Source organism: Magallana gigas, chromosome 1 (genome assembly GCF_963853765.1).
Source record: "Magallana gigas chromosome 1, xbMagGiga1.1, whole genome shotgun sequence".
Taxonomy (NCBI): domain Eukaryota; kingdom Metazoa; phylum Mollusca; class Bivalvia; order Ostreida; family Ostreidae; genus Magallana; species Magallana gigas.
Window position 1 is genome coordinate 71,447,704 of NC_088853.1, and position 12,685 is coordinate 71,460,388.

Here is a 12,685-nt window from a genome sequence, read left to right on the forward strand (position 1 = left end):
AGGACTTTTAAAGATGTTCTCTATATATTCCTATGTAAAACATGATCCCCCTATTGTGGCCCCACCCTACCCCCAGGAACCATGATTTGAACAAACTTGAATCTACACTACCTGAGGATGCTTTCATTTTAATTTGAGCTTTCTTGACCTAATAATTTTTGAGAAGAAGATTTTTAAAGATTTTCTCTATATATTCCTATGTAAAACTTGATCCCCCAACTGTGGCCCCACCCTACTCCCGGGGATCATGATTTGAACAAACTTGAATCTACACTACCTGAGGATGCTTACATTTTAAATTGAGCTTTCCTGGTCTAATATAATTTGATAAGAAGATTTTTAAAGATTTTCTCTATGTATATTCCTTTGTAAAATTTGATCCCCAAATTGTGGCCCCACCCTACCCCCGGAGACCATGATTTGAACAAACTTGAATCTACACTACCTGAGGATGTTTCCATTTTAATTTGAGCTTTCCTGGCCTAATAGTTTTTGAGAAAAAGATTTTTAAAGATTTTCACTATATATTCCTATGTAAAACTTGATCCCCCAATTTAGCCCCACCCTACCCCCGGGAACTATGATTAGAACAAACTTGAATCTACACTACCTAATGATGCCACCACACAAGTGTAAGATTTTCAGGCCGCATAGTTTTTGAGAAGAAGATTTTTAAAGATTTTCTCTATATATTCCTATGTAAAACTTGATCCCAAATTGTGGCCCCACCCTACCCCCGGGGATCATGATTTGAACAAACTTGAATCTACACTACCTGACGATGCTTACATTTTAAATTAAGCTTTTCTGGCCTAATAGTTTTCGATAAGAAGATTTTTAAAGATTTTCTCTATATATTCCTATGTAAAACATGATCCCCCAATTGTGGCCCCACCCTACCCCCAGGGACCATGATTTGAACAAACTTGAATCTACACTATCTGAGGATGCTTTCGTTTTAATTTGAGCTTTTCTGGCCGAAAAGGTTTTGATCAGAAGATTTTTAAAGATTTTCTCTATATGTTCCTATGTAAAACTTGATCCCCCAATTGTGGCCCCACCCTACTCCCGGGGATCATGATTTGTACAAACTTGAATATACACTACCTGACGATGCTTCCACTAAAATCTAAGCTTTCCTGGCCTAATAGTTTCGAGAAGAGGACTGTTAAAGATGTTCTCTATATATTCCTATGTAAAACATGATCCCCCAATTGTGGCCCCACCCTACCCCCAGGAACCATGATTTGAACAAACTTGAATCTACACTACCTGAGGATGCTTTCATTTTAATTTGAGCTTTCTTGACCTAATAATTTTTGAGAAGAAGATTTTTAAAGATTTTCTCTATATATTCCTATGTAAAACTTGATTCCCCAACTGTGGCCCCACCCTACTCCCGGGGATCATGATTTGAACAAACTTGAATCTACACTACCTGAGGATGCTTACATTTTAAATTGAGCTTTCCTGGCCTAATACAATTTGATAAGAAGATTTTTAAAGATTTTCTTTATGTATATTCCTTTGTGAAATTTGATCCCCAAATTGTGGCCCCACCCTACCCCCGGAGACCATGATTTGACCAAACTTAAATCTACACTATCTGAGGATGCTTCCACTCAAATTTGAGCTTTCCTGGTCTAATAGTTTTTGAGAAGAAGATTTTTAAAGATGTTCTCTATATATTCCTATGTAAAACATGATCCCCCAATTGTGGCCCCACCCTACCCCCAGGGACCATGATTTGAACAAACTTGAATCTACACTATCTGAGGATGCTTTCGTTTTAATTTGAGCTTTTCTGGCCGAAAAGGTTTTGATCAGAAGATTTTTAAAGATTTTCTCTATATATTCCTATGTAAAACTTGATCCCCCAATTGTGGCCCCACCCTACTCCCGGGGATCATGATTTGTACAAACTTGAATCTACACTACCTGACGATGCTTCCACTAAAATCTAAGCTTTCCTGGCCTAATAGTTTCGAGAAGAGGACTGTTAAAGATGTTCTCTATATATTCCTATGTAAAACATGATCCCCCTATTGTGGCCCCACCCTACTCCCAGGAACCATGATTTGAACAAACTTGAATCTACACTACCTGAGGATGCTTTCATTTTAATTTGAGCTTTCTTGACCTAATAATTTTTGAGAAGAAGATTTTTAAAGATTTTCTCTATATATTCCTATGTAAAACTTGATTCCCCAACTGTGGCCCCACCCTACCTCCGGGGATCATGATTTGAACAAACTTGAATCTACACTACCTGAGGATGCTTACATTTTAAATTGAGCTTTCCTGGCCTAATAGAATTTGATAAGAAGATTTTTAAAGATTTTCTTTATGTATATTCCTTTGTGAAATTTGATCCCCAAATTGTGGCCCCACCCTACCCCCGGAGACCATGATTTGAACAAACTTGAATCTACACTATCTGAGGATGCTTCCACTCAAATTTGAGCTTTCCTGGTCTAATAGTTTTTGAGAAGAAGATTTTTAAAGATTTTCTCTATATATTCCTATGTAAAACATGATCCCCCAATTGTGGCCCCACCCTACCCCCAGGGACCATGATTTGAACAAACTTGAATCTACACTATCTGAGGATGCTTTCGTTTTAATTTGAGCTTTTCTGGCCGAAAAGGTTTTGATCAGAAGATTTTTAAAGATTTTCTCTATGTATATTCCTTTGTAAAATTTGATCCCCAAATTGTGGCCCCACCCTACCCCAGGAGACCATGATTTGAACAAACTTGAATCTACACTATCTGAGGATGCTTCCACTCAAATTTGAGCTTTCCTGGTCTAATAGTTTTTGAGAAGAAGATTTTTAAAGATGTTCTCTATATATTCCTATGTAAAACATGATCCCCCAAGTGTGGCCCCACTCTATCTCCAGGGATCATGATTTGAACAAACTTGAATCTACACTATCTGAGGATGCTTACATTTTAAATTGAGCTTTCCTGGCCGAAGAGTTTTTGAGAAGAAGATTTTTAAAGATTTTCTCTATATATTCCTATGTAAAACTTGATCCCCCAACTGTGGCCCCACCCTACTCCCGGGGATCATGATTTGAACAAACTTGAATCTACACTACCTGAGGATGCTTACATTTTAAATTGAGCTTTCCTGGCCTAATAGAATTTGATAAGAAGATTTTTAAAGATTTTCTCTATATATATTCCTTTGTAAAATTTGATCCCCAAATTGTGGCCCCACCCTACCCCCGGAGACCATGATTTGAACAAACTTGAATCTACACTATCTGAGGATGCTTCCACTCAAATTTGAGCTTTCCTGGTCTAATAGTTTTTGAGAAGAAGATTTTTAAAGATGTTCTCTATATATTCCTATGTAAAACATGATCCCCCAAGTGTGGCCCCACTCTATCCCCAGGGATCATGATTTGAACAAACTTGAATCTACACTATCTGAGGATGCTTACATTTTAAATTGAGCTTTCCTGGCCGAAGAGTTTTTGAGAAGAAGATTTTTAAAGATTTTCTCTATATATTCCTATGTAAAACTTGATCCCCCAACTGTGGCCCCACCCTACTCCCGGGGATCATGATTTGAACAAACTTGAATCTACACTACCTGAGGATGCTTACATTTTAAATTGAGCTTTCCTGGCCTAATAGAATTTGATAAGAAGATTTTTAAAGATTTTCTCTATATATATTCCTTTGTAAAATTTGATCCCCAAATTGTGGCCCCACCCTACCCCCGGAGACCATGATTTGAACAAACTTGAATCTACACTATCTGAGGATGCTTCCACTCAAATTTGAGCTTTCCTGGTCTAATAGTTTTTGAGAAGAAGATTTTTAAAGATTTTCTCTATATATTCCTATGTAAAACATGATCCCCCAATTGTGGCCCCACCCTACCCCCAGGGACCATGATTTGAACAAACTTGAATCTACACTATCTGAGGATGCTTTCGTTTTAATTTGAGCTTTTCTGGCCGAAAAGGTTTTGATCAGAAGATTTTTAAAGATTTTCTCTATGTATATTCCTTTGTAAAATTTGATCCCCAAATTGTGGCCCCACCCTACCCCAGGAGACCATGATTTGAACAAACTTGAATCTACACTATCTGAGGATGCTTCCATTCAAATTTGAGCTTTCCTGGTCTAATAGTTTTTGAGAAGAAGATTTTTAAAGATGTTCTCTATATATTCCTATGTAAAACATGATCCCCCAAGTGTGGCCCCACTCTATCTCCAGGGATCATGATTTGAACAAACTTGAATCTACACTATCTGAGGATGCTTACATTTTAAATTGAGCTTTCCTGGCCGAAGAGTTTTTGAGAAGAAGATTTTTAAAGATTTTCTCTATATATTCCTATGTAAAACTTGATCCCCCAACTGTGGCCCCACCCTACCTCCGGGGATCATGATTTGAACAAACTTGAATCTACACTACCTGAGGATGCTTACATTTTAAATTGAGCTTTCCTGGCCTAATAGAATTTGATAAGAAGATTTTTAAAGATTTTCTCTATATATATTCCTTTGTAAAATTTGATCCCCAAATTGTGGCCCCACCCTACCCCCGGAGACCATGATTTGAACAAACTTGAATCTACACTATCTGAGGATGCTTCCACTCAAATTTGAGCTTTCCTGGTCTAATAGTTTTTGAGAAGAAGATTTTTAAAGATGTTCTCTATATATTCCTATGTAAAACATGATCCCCCAAGTGTGGCCCCACTCTATCCCCAGGGATCATGATTTGAACAAACTTGAATCTACACTATCTGAGGATGCTTACATTTTAAATTGAGCTTTCCTGGCCGAAGAGTTTTTGATAAGAAGATTTTTAAAGATTTTCTCTATATATTCCTTTATAAATCTTGATCCACCAATTGTGGCCCCACCCTACCCCCGGGGACCATGATTTAGAGAAACTTAAATCTACACTATCTGAGGATGCTTTCACTCAAATTTTAGCTTTCCTGGCCGAATAGTTTTTGAGAAGAAGACTTTTAAAGATTTTCTCTATATATTCCTATGTAAAATTTGATCTTCCAATTGTGGCCCCACCCTACCCCCAGGGACCATGTTTTGAACAAACTTGAATCTACACTACCTGAGGATGTTTCCACTCAAATTTGAGCTTCCATGGCCGAATAGTTTTTGAGAAGAAAACTTTTAAATGTTTTCTCTATATATTCCTATGTAAAACTTGATCCCCCTATTGTGGCCACACCCTACCCCCGGGAATCATGATTTGAACAAACATGAATCTTCACTACCTGAGGATGCTTCCATTTTAATTTGAGCTTTTCTGACCTAATAGTTTTTGAGAAGAAGACTTTTAAATGTTTTCTCTATATATTCCTATGTAAAACTTGATCCCCCTATTGTGGTCCCACCCTACCCCCGGGGATCATGATTTGAACAAACATGAATCTTCACTACCTGAGGATGCTTCCATTTTAATTTGAGCTTTTCTGACCTAATAGTTTTTGAGAAGAAGATTTTTAAATATTTTCTCTATATATTCCTATGTAAAACACGATCCCCCTATTGTGGCCCCACCCTACCCCCGGGGACCATGATTTGAACAAACTTGAATCTACACTACCTAATGATGCCTCCACACAAGTTTCAGCTTTTTAGACCGAAAAGTTTTTGAGAAGAAGATTTTTGAAAAATACCAACAAATTTTTAATAATTCGCAATTGTCTCCCCTTTAAAAAGGGCGTGGCACTTCATTTGAACAAACTTGAATCCCCTTCACCTAGTGGTGCTTTGTGCCAAATTTGGTTGAAATATGCCCAGTTGTTCTTGAGAAGAAGATGAAAATGTGAAAAGTTTACAACAACGACGACGACAACAACGACGACGACGACAACGACAGACAACGGACAAATTGTGATCAGAAAAGCTTACTTGAGCCTTTGGCTAAGGTGAGTAAATAAAAACTAGGGCGAACGGCGTCAAGGGAGAACGCCTTTTAGGGCGAACGAACATGCATTCATACATTTACTTTTTATTGACAATTACTGAGGAAATTCGAAACTCTCCAATTCGTGTTCACTCATTTAAGACAACACAAAATATCACGTTATACATATATACGGTCTAAAACAAACCTTCATCTTTCTTTTTCTTGAATGAAGGAACACATTAAGGTCTCTGTCTAAACCCTCGGTCAGTATCATCACATTTTGGATAGAAAATTTCTTCCCTTCGACTTCCTTATATCAGGCGTCAAAACGGTGTATGGTCGTTTCGGCATCAACCAATCTAAACCCGAGGATTGGAGTTGGGTCTCTGTGGTCCTTTAAATGAGACTGATTAAACACCGTTACCAATTGTGATGGGAGGAGTGTTGGATCTAAACATTGCTGAACAGTGTGGGTGGTAGATCCAGGAATTGTGAAATGTGAAGCAAAAGCCCCCCCCCCCCCCCCCCCAACACAAACACACACACACACAGACGGGATAGGATTTCTGATAATTTTGATAATTTTTTTTTTGGGGGGTGGGTATTTCATTGCCAAGATTTTTGGGATGAAGCCCCCTTTCAAATACGATGCTACGTGCGTGCAATATTGCTAAATCTGTCTCTATATTTCGTTTCGTTTTGATTATTGGGTTATGTTTCGATTGGTTTCGTTTCGCTTTGTTCGGTTTATTTCGTTTTGTACTGTAGTGTAAACACATATAGTATTCTCCCAACGTATGCTAATTTTTATGTATGACCTCTAGCCCGGGTCTACCCTGATGTCACATGGTATATATTCCAACATCCCAAAACCACCCGCTGGAGCTCCAGTTCCGTTTCCACCGTTGACCCTTCCACATCTACCTGAAACATCGTGGCATTCCGAGAAACCAAATAACCAAAAAGAAAAACAATAATGATGGGTATGTTACTGACCTGTATATTTAAAGCATGTTCATAGGTCATCATTTATAAACCTCTATGTGGCGCTATAAGCATCTTCGCTATCCAAGGGTTTTCGGTCCACTTTGCTCCCAATAAACCCTTGGCGGATTTCATTACGAAAACTCGGTGACAAGCTCCGTTTTATGATTGGCTGCAGCTGCGAATAGCTGATCTAATCGCAGTGCTTGTAAATATATATAAACTTTAAAAGAAAACACATGTGTGATCTTTGGTAAAACATTCGGTGCTTTTAACAAGTTGAGACACAAGTTCTCGAGTACACTGCCTACCCAACGATGGTCTAACCAGATCGCTTTAAAAACCTATATATTTTACTGGGATTGACCATAGTTCTACAAACTTGTCAAGGCTCGCGTGATAGCATGGGAAGTAAACATGGCGAATGTAGAAGTTGCCTATCTCGTTAGTATATACGTTCCTGCTTATGGTTATTGCTTTTAAAGGTTCAGTGAGCTCTGTTTCATTTAATTTCTTTGGTCCGCAATATTCACGACAACGATACCTGATTTTATGGCATGAAAGCTTTCATATAAATCGGCGACTTTTTCAATCCCGGTACAGGTCCTACAAAACACTATGAATAAGATAGTCCGTGCTTTCCCTAGGTTATAACTTAATTTGTATTTAATAGCATCGTTGATTATGTTCCGATATTCGGTAGTCAACATGTTTTCAAGTTGTATTAATGCCGTAGTGTGTATATAACCTGTTGTTTAATTTGATTAATATGTAAATATGCAAGGGGCGCAACTCAAGTTGCTCGCTAGATAGCGCCACCACACCGAGTTTCCGTAATGAAATCCGCCAAGGGTTTATGGGGAGCAAAGTGGACCGAAAACCCTTGGCTAGCGAAGATGCGCTATAAGGTAAGAAATAAATACCATGCAATAAAGAGAAAATATTTACATGCATTTCGTTGACAGGATTCAGTTTGATAGTGTGTGCATTTAGTTTTGATTTACATTTATCCCTTAACACTGTTTGTTTCCTATATCATCATATTATATGGGGTGGTTTATTGGATTATTTATTTTTTACATAATTCAAAATAAACTAATATATTGTCTTTAAGTGGGCAGTCACCCTTATTTGTGTATAATCGATTCTTTAAGCTAAAATTTCTCCAACAAATATAATTGAAAGTTAAAAATCAAAATTGTTCAAGATAATTTAACTTCCCCGATAAATTACCAATTATCGACAATAGAATAAAGAAAACTATGACTGATTTATTTGTTGGTTTTTATGCATATGTTCAAATAACTTGATAACAGAGGTCATGCACATATATAAGTATAGATACTTAATTACAAAATTGTATTCTGGTTTCGATGTTTCGTAATTGTCATTCCCGCGTGTAAATGTAATGCTATCTCAGAAAGATTTTAAAAAGAGGGTTTTGATTAAAACTGTTTGATAACATTGCGATACAGTCCGCGCTACAAAAGTATTCGGATCCAGCTCTGATACTTTAAATTTCCATTTGACCTTTTTTCTATTGGGTTTTAAACTATTTATTATCGATCATTTTCCCCCTTTTCTCTCTCTTCTCTCGTTTTTTTTTCTGTTCTGCTTTGTTTATTCCTTCCTCTCTATATCTTGTTATTATCATATATCTACCTACGATATTTTTTTTTTATATATGTCTACAGTATATATCGTCTAATATCTTATTTTTCTTTATGTCTCGACACATTTATTTATATATATTTCTTTAGCTCTATCTCTTGTTCTCTTTTCTCCCCCTCCCACCCGTTCTTTCTCTTTTTCTCTTTCTGAAATGAACTGTTTTAAACTACTTTATGTGTTTGTTGTAGACACTGAATTTCAGTATACAGGACGTAATGGTGTTAAAAACCACTCTTGAATGCCTCCATCATTTAATATTGTGTCAGAGTACATAAACAAAACACGGAAGATTGTCTTTTTCTGTGAAGGTATTGAATTGTCATTATCATAACGCAATTCAAAACTGCACTTGAAATGTAAGTGAATCATTTATTTTAATAATGTGTAAATGTGATTTTTATGTACGTACTATATATCGACAATAAAATATATGATTCAGGCATAATTATGCAAATGTTTACTTTCCTTAAATTGGTACCTAACAGAGTTGGGCTTTTATAATTTACACAATGTATGAATATTATTTCAACAGAAAACGGTCCGAAACATCGACTGTGACAGTTGGGTCGGTGTGCGGGCTAACTGGCCCACCCCCGGGGTCAACTCCACCTGGCAATGGTACTTTGCAACCGTGAGTTTGAATGTTAACAACAATTTAAGTCTTGAAAATACAGTCAACAAAAATAATCTCTATCTATGACTTAAAATCAAAGGATTGAAAGTACTGACATCAACACCTGATAATATTCATAACTACTAGTATTAAGCAGAGGCTTTAAAGTTTTTGGAACAAAATAACTTAATAACTTTTCTCCGTGTTTTGCATTAAAACAAATCAAAGGCTTGAAAGAGCAATGACGGACATATTACACTGGCTGATGTCTTTTGTTCATTTAGTAATATAAATGCTTTAAAGTAATGAAAGCGATAAATGATCTCCCATCTCCAATATGTGACAGAAACAGTGGATCGATATGGTGAGTTGGTAATGAATTTTAAGCTCATTAATGAAGTCTTTCTTTCAAGAAGTGTCCCAGATATGTCACAGATATTTCAACTATTAAGACTTCAAAATCGAATGTTAACTTTATAAGAATAATGAACTTTTTATGAACATTTTTTTTTATAATAACTATTGATATTATTCTAAATTCTAGTACGGTTATTGTCGAGATAAAGGAGATGCCGCGGACATTATTCTCCAATATATGGCGAACATATTCATTAAATCATTAGATTAGAGAAATCTATTTTTATCACATTTATTATAAAAGTCCAAACCGAAAGCGAAAATTTATACGTCAATTTCACGACTTATTTCTAGTCAAAAGACGATGTGTTATGCTTTGAACGTTTTATCAAAGGCTCAATGCGGCTGTTCTATACAATGTATACCTCCCTAATACATTTGCCCTGTGCGTTCTTATATAAAGTAAATAAAGTATAGTATTCATAATGGTACGAAATTACCCTTAAAATTCAAAGGTACGTGATCCAAATATATTTCATAAATACGTGAGGTGTATAAATCATCCAGTGAAAAAAATCCGTCATCTGCATATCAATCCAATCCGTAGCATATGATCAATACACGTGTAAACAATTACTTACAAATCCGTTGAAGTTAAACGTTACAGTCATCTAAATGACGCAAATCGTCTTTCTGTACGAGCCATTAGTGGCAATACTTAATTGTTAGTATAATAGAAATTAAGTTCATAATTTATTATCGTGAATGTTGAAAAATAATCACACCGGATCTTAACATTTGTTTGAGATATAAAAACCTCGGCTACCGCCTGCTTTATAAATCTTTTTTATTAATATTTCTCGACCGAGGAGGTTAATATACAACATTCACAAAAACTCATACTTTATTCCTTCACTATTAAGCATAATAAATTAATATTACTTTCAAAATAACATTACAGTAAACAACATTTTATATATATGTAAAGAATGTGCTATAACTTTCAACTCCAAAGTAAAACACGATTTTCAAAAAAAAATAAAAAAAAAAAAATAAAAATTCAAATGTATAAGTAAAGATAACAACATTCTACTGTGTATAATTCATCTTACATACGGAGCAGGCAATAACATCGTTTTTTTATAGTGAAAGGGTTAGATAAAAAAAATGTTGAAACAGACTTCGTACGTTCATTTTTCTGCTTTAAAAATAAGAAAAAGGGATCATTAGAAAAACAAGTAGAGGACATTCAGACATGATTGAGACCTTATCTTAAAATTTTATGAACTAAACTAAAGTCACAAATATTTTTTGACTTCTTGTAATCAACAGGTGATATGACGGAAATCGGATTTAAACTTCCGGTCGTGGGTGTTTGGAGTCTTTGCATACGTCGTTTTAAAAAAAGCAACAAATGTACGTTACTATAGCATTTTTATCTCTCAAGTTATTAGAAAACAACTTGACACTGATATAAAGGTAGATTTATCAATACTGAAAATTCCTACTTAAAACATTATCTGCGTAAAATTGCGGGAAGCACATTTCGCGGTTTGTAAAATATCGCTTTTATTTTTCGGACATATGAAAACTAAATGAAATTATGCTTACAACTTGGTGTTTACGAATTTATATTCTCGCTGTTTGATGCAACCGGTTGAATCACGGATATAGTTCTCGCGTAAAAAAAGAAATCTAAAATATTTCTTTATAAATATTATTTAACTAATCAGAGTTAAGTCCATTTATCAAAGGGAAACCATGTTAAGATTTTATAATATAAACGTTTTATTTTACTATGAAATGATAAATCTAGGCACATATTTCACAAATATTATTCCCACAATAACCTGCGCCTCCTGGTATTAGCCTTACCATCGGCCTTACATTTTGGGCTATTAGCCAAACCTGTGAAGTCATTCTGTACTTTCGTCAGTCATCCTTCAAAAAATTCAGAGGGAAGACTTTTTTTGGTTTCAGGTTCTGTAAATCATTTTGTAATGTTATAGCTATGCCGTCGCTTTGTGCAAGTTATTTTGTTACGACGAATTTCTATTACATTTTTTTGATTCTCTCATACCTTTCAATCGCCGATGACAATTTAAAGCTTAGATTTATATGGATTTAATCTGTTCGTAATACGGCACATGTAGCCATTGCTTCAAAATAAAACGCAGCACATGTAGCAATTGCTCGATCGTGCACGTGTTTTCAAAAACATCCGACGATTATTTTGTTTATTCAGAAACCGATTCTTTAACGTGCATTTGTGGACTACAAGAACGGAAAGTCTGAAATAAATATTTTGTTACATTTTTTTATTTTTATTTTTATACCCCCATTCTTTACTGGGACAACTACTTCGATGTTACTTAATGCCTATTTCATAAACAAAAATATAAATTATTATGGGTAAATCAATTTTAACAAGATTATGTTGTATCTACTCCGTATCTTAAACAGGGAAATGACTTTAATTTCTAATGGGAAGTTGACATTCAAACAATATAAATGTATAATGATCCATCCCAGGAAATATTTCGCTGGTAATTTCTTCTAAAAAAAAAAACCCGGTGAATATGGCATTAGGGTCAATTAAAATTCAAATATGATTAGCTAATCAATGATATGATTTGTGATTCAAAAATTACATGCAAATAAAACATTAAGCCCAAGTTCAACATCGCTCACCTGAGCGACAATAGCAAACAAAAAGCTGTAGACCGTCATTGGAGTGCCATATCAGAAATATCTAGACAACTTAGTCATGTTGATAGATGATATATTCTGATTTTCAAATATTTTCAAATGCTCCAGGGATGTAAGGCCCATTTACCGGAGCAGGGGACGTTGGATTTAGCATAAAAAAGCTACTTTGCAAGCCCTTTGATTTTTTTTACCAGTGAAAATAATGATAAATTGTGAACTAAAACACCAAAGAGAAACAGAATAATCGTGGAATCTGAAAAAATCAAACCCTGTTCTCTCAATATACGGAGCCCCTTTGGTTGCTTTACTTCTAGAAAATTATAGCGAGCGAGGCGGCGCAAAGCGCCGCTCGCGTTGCGAGCTCCATAGACAACGTGTACGAAAGGAGGACATTTGAGTTGAAATCTGCACATTGTTCAAAGAAAATTTTGTGGACCCGCGTGA

At 35.6% G+C, this 12,685-nt stretch overlaps 1 protein-coding gene across 4 annotated transcripts in view; it reads right to left on the reverse strand.

The window, feature by feature from the left end:
• LOC117687360 (uncharacterized) overlaps positions 1–6,241 on the reverse strand; it is a 32,477-nt gene extending 26,236 nt beyond the window's left edge. For all 4 annotated transcript variants that reach the window (XR_010710619.1, XM_034463712.2, XM_066074519.1 and 1 more), the window contains exon 1: positions 6,113–6,241. The gene's annotated coding sequence lies outside the window, so the exon portion shown is untranslated. The remainder of the gene's footprint in view (positions 1–6,112) is intronic.
• Positions 6,242–12,685: the final 6,444 nt, after the last annotated feature.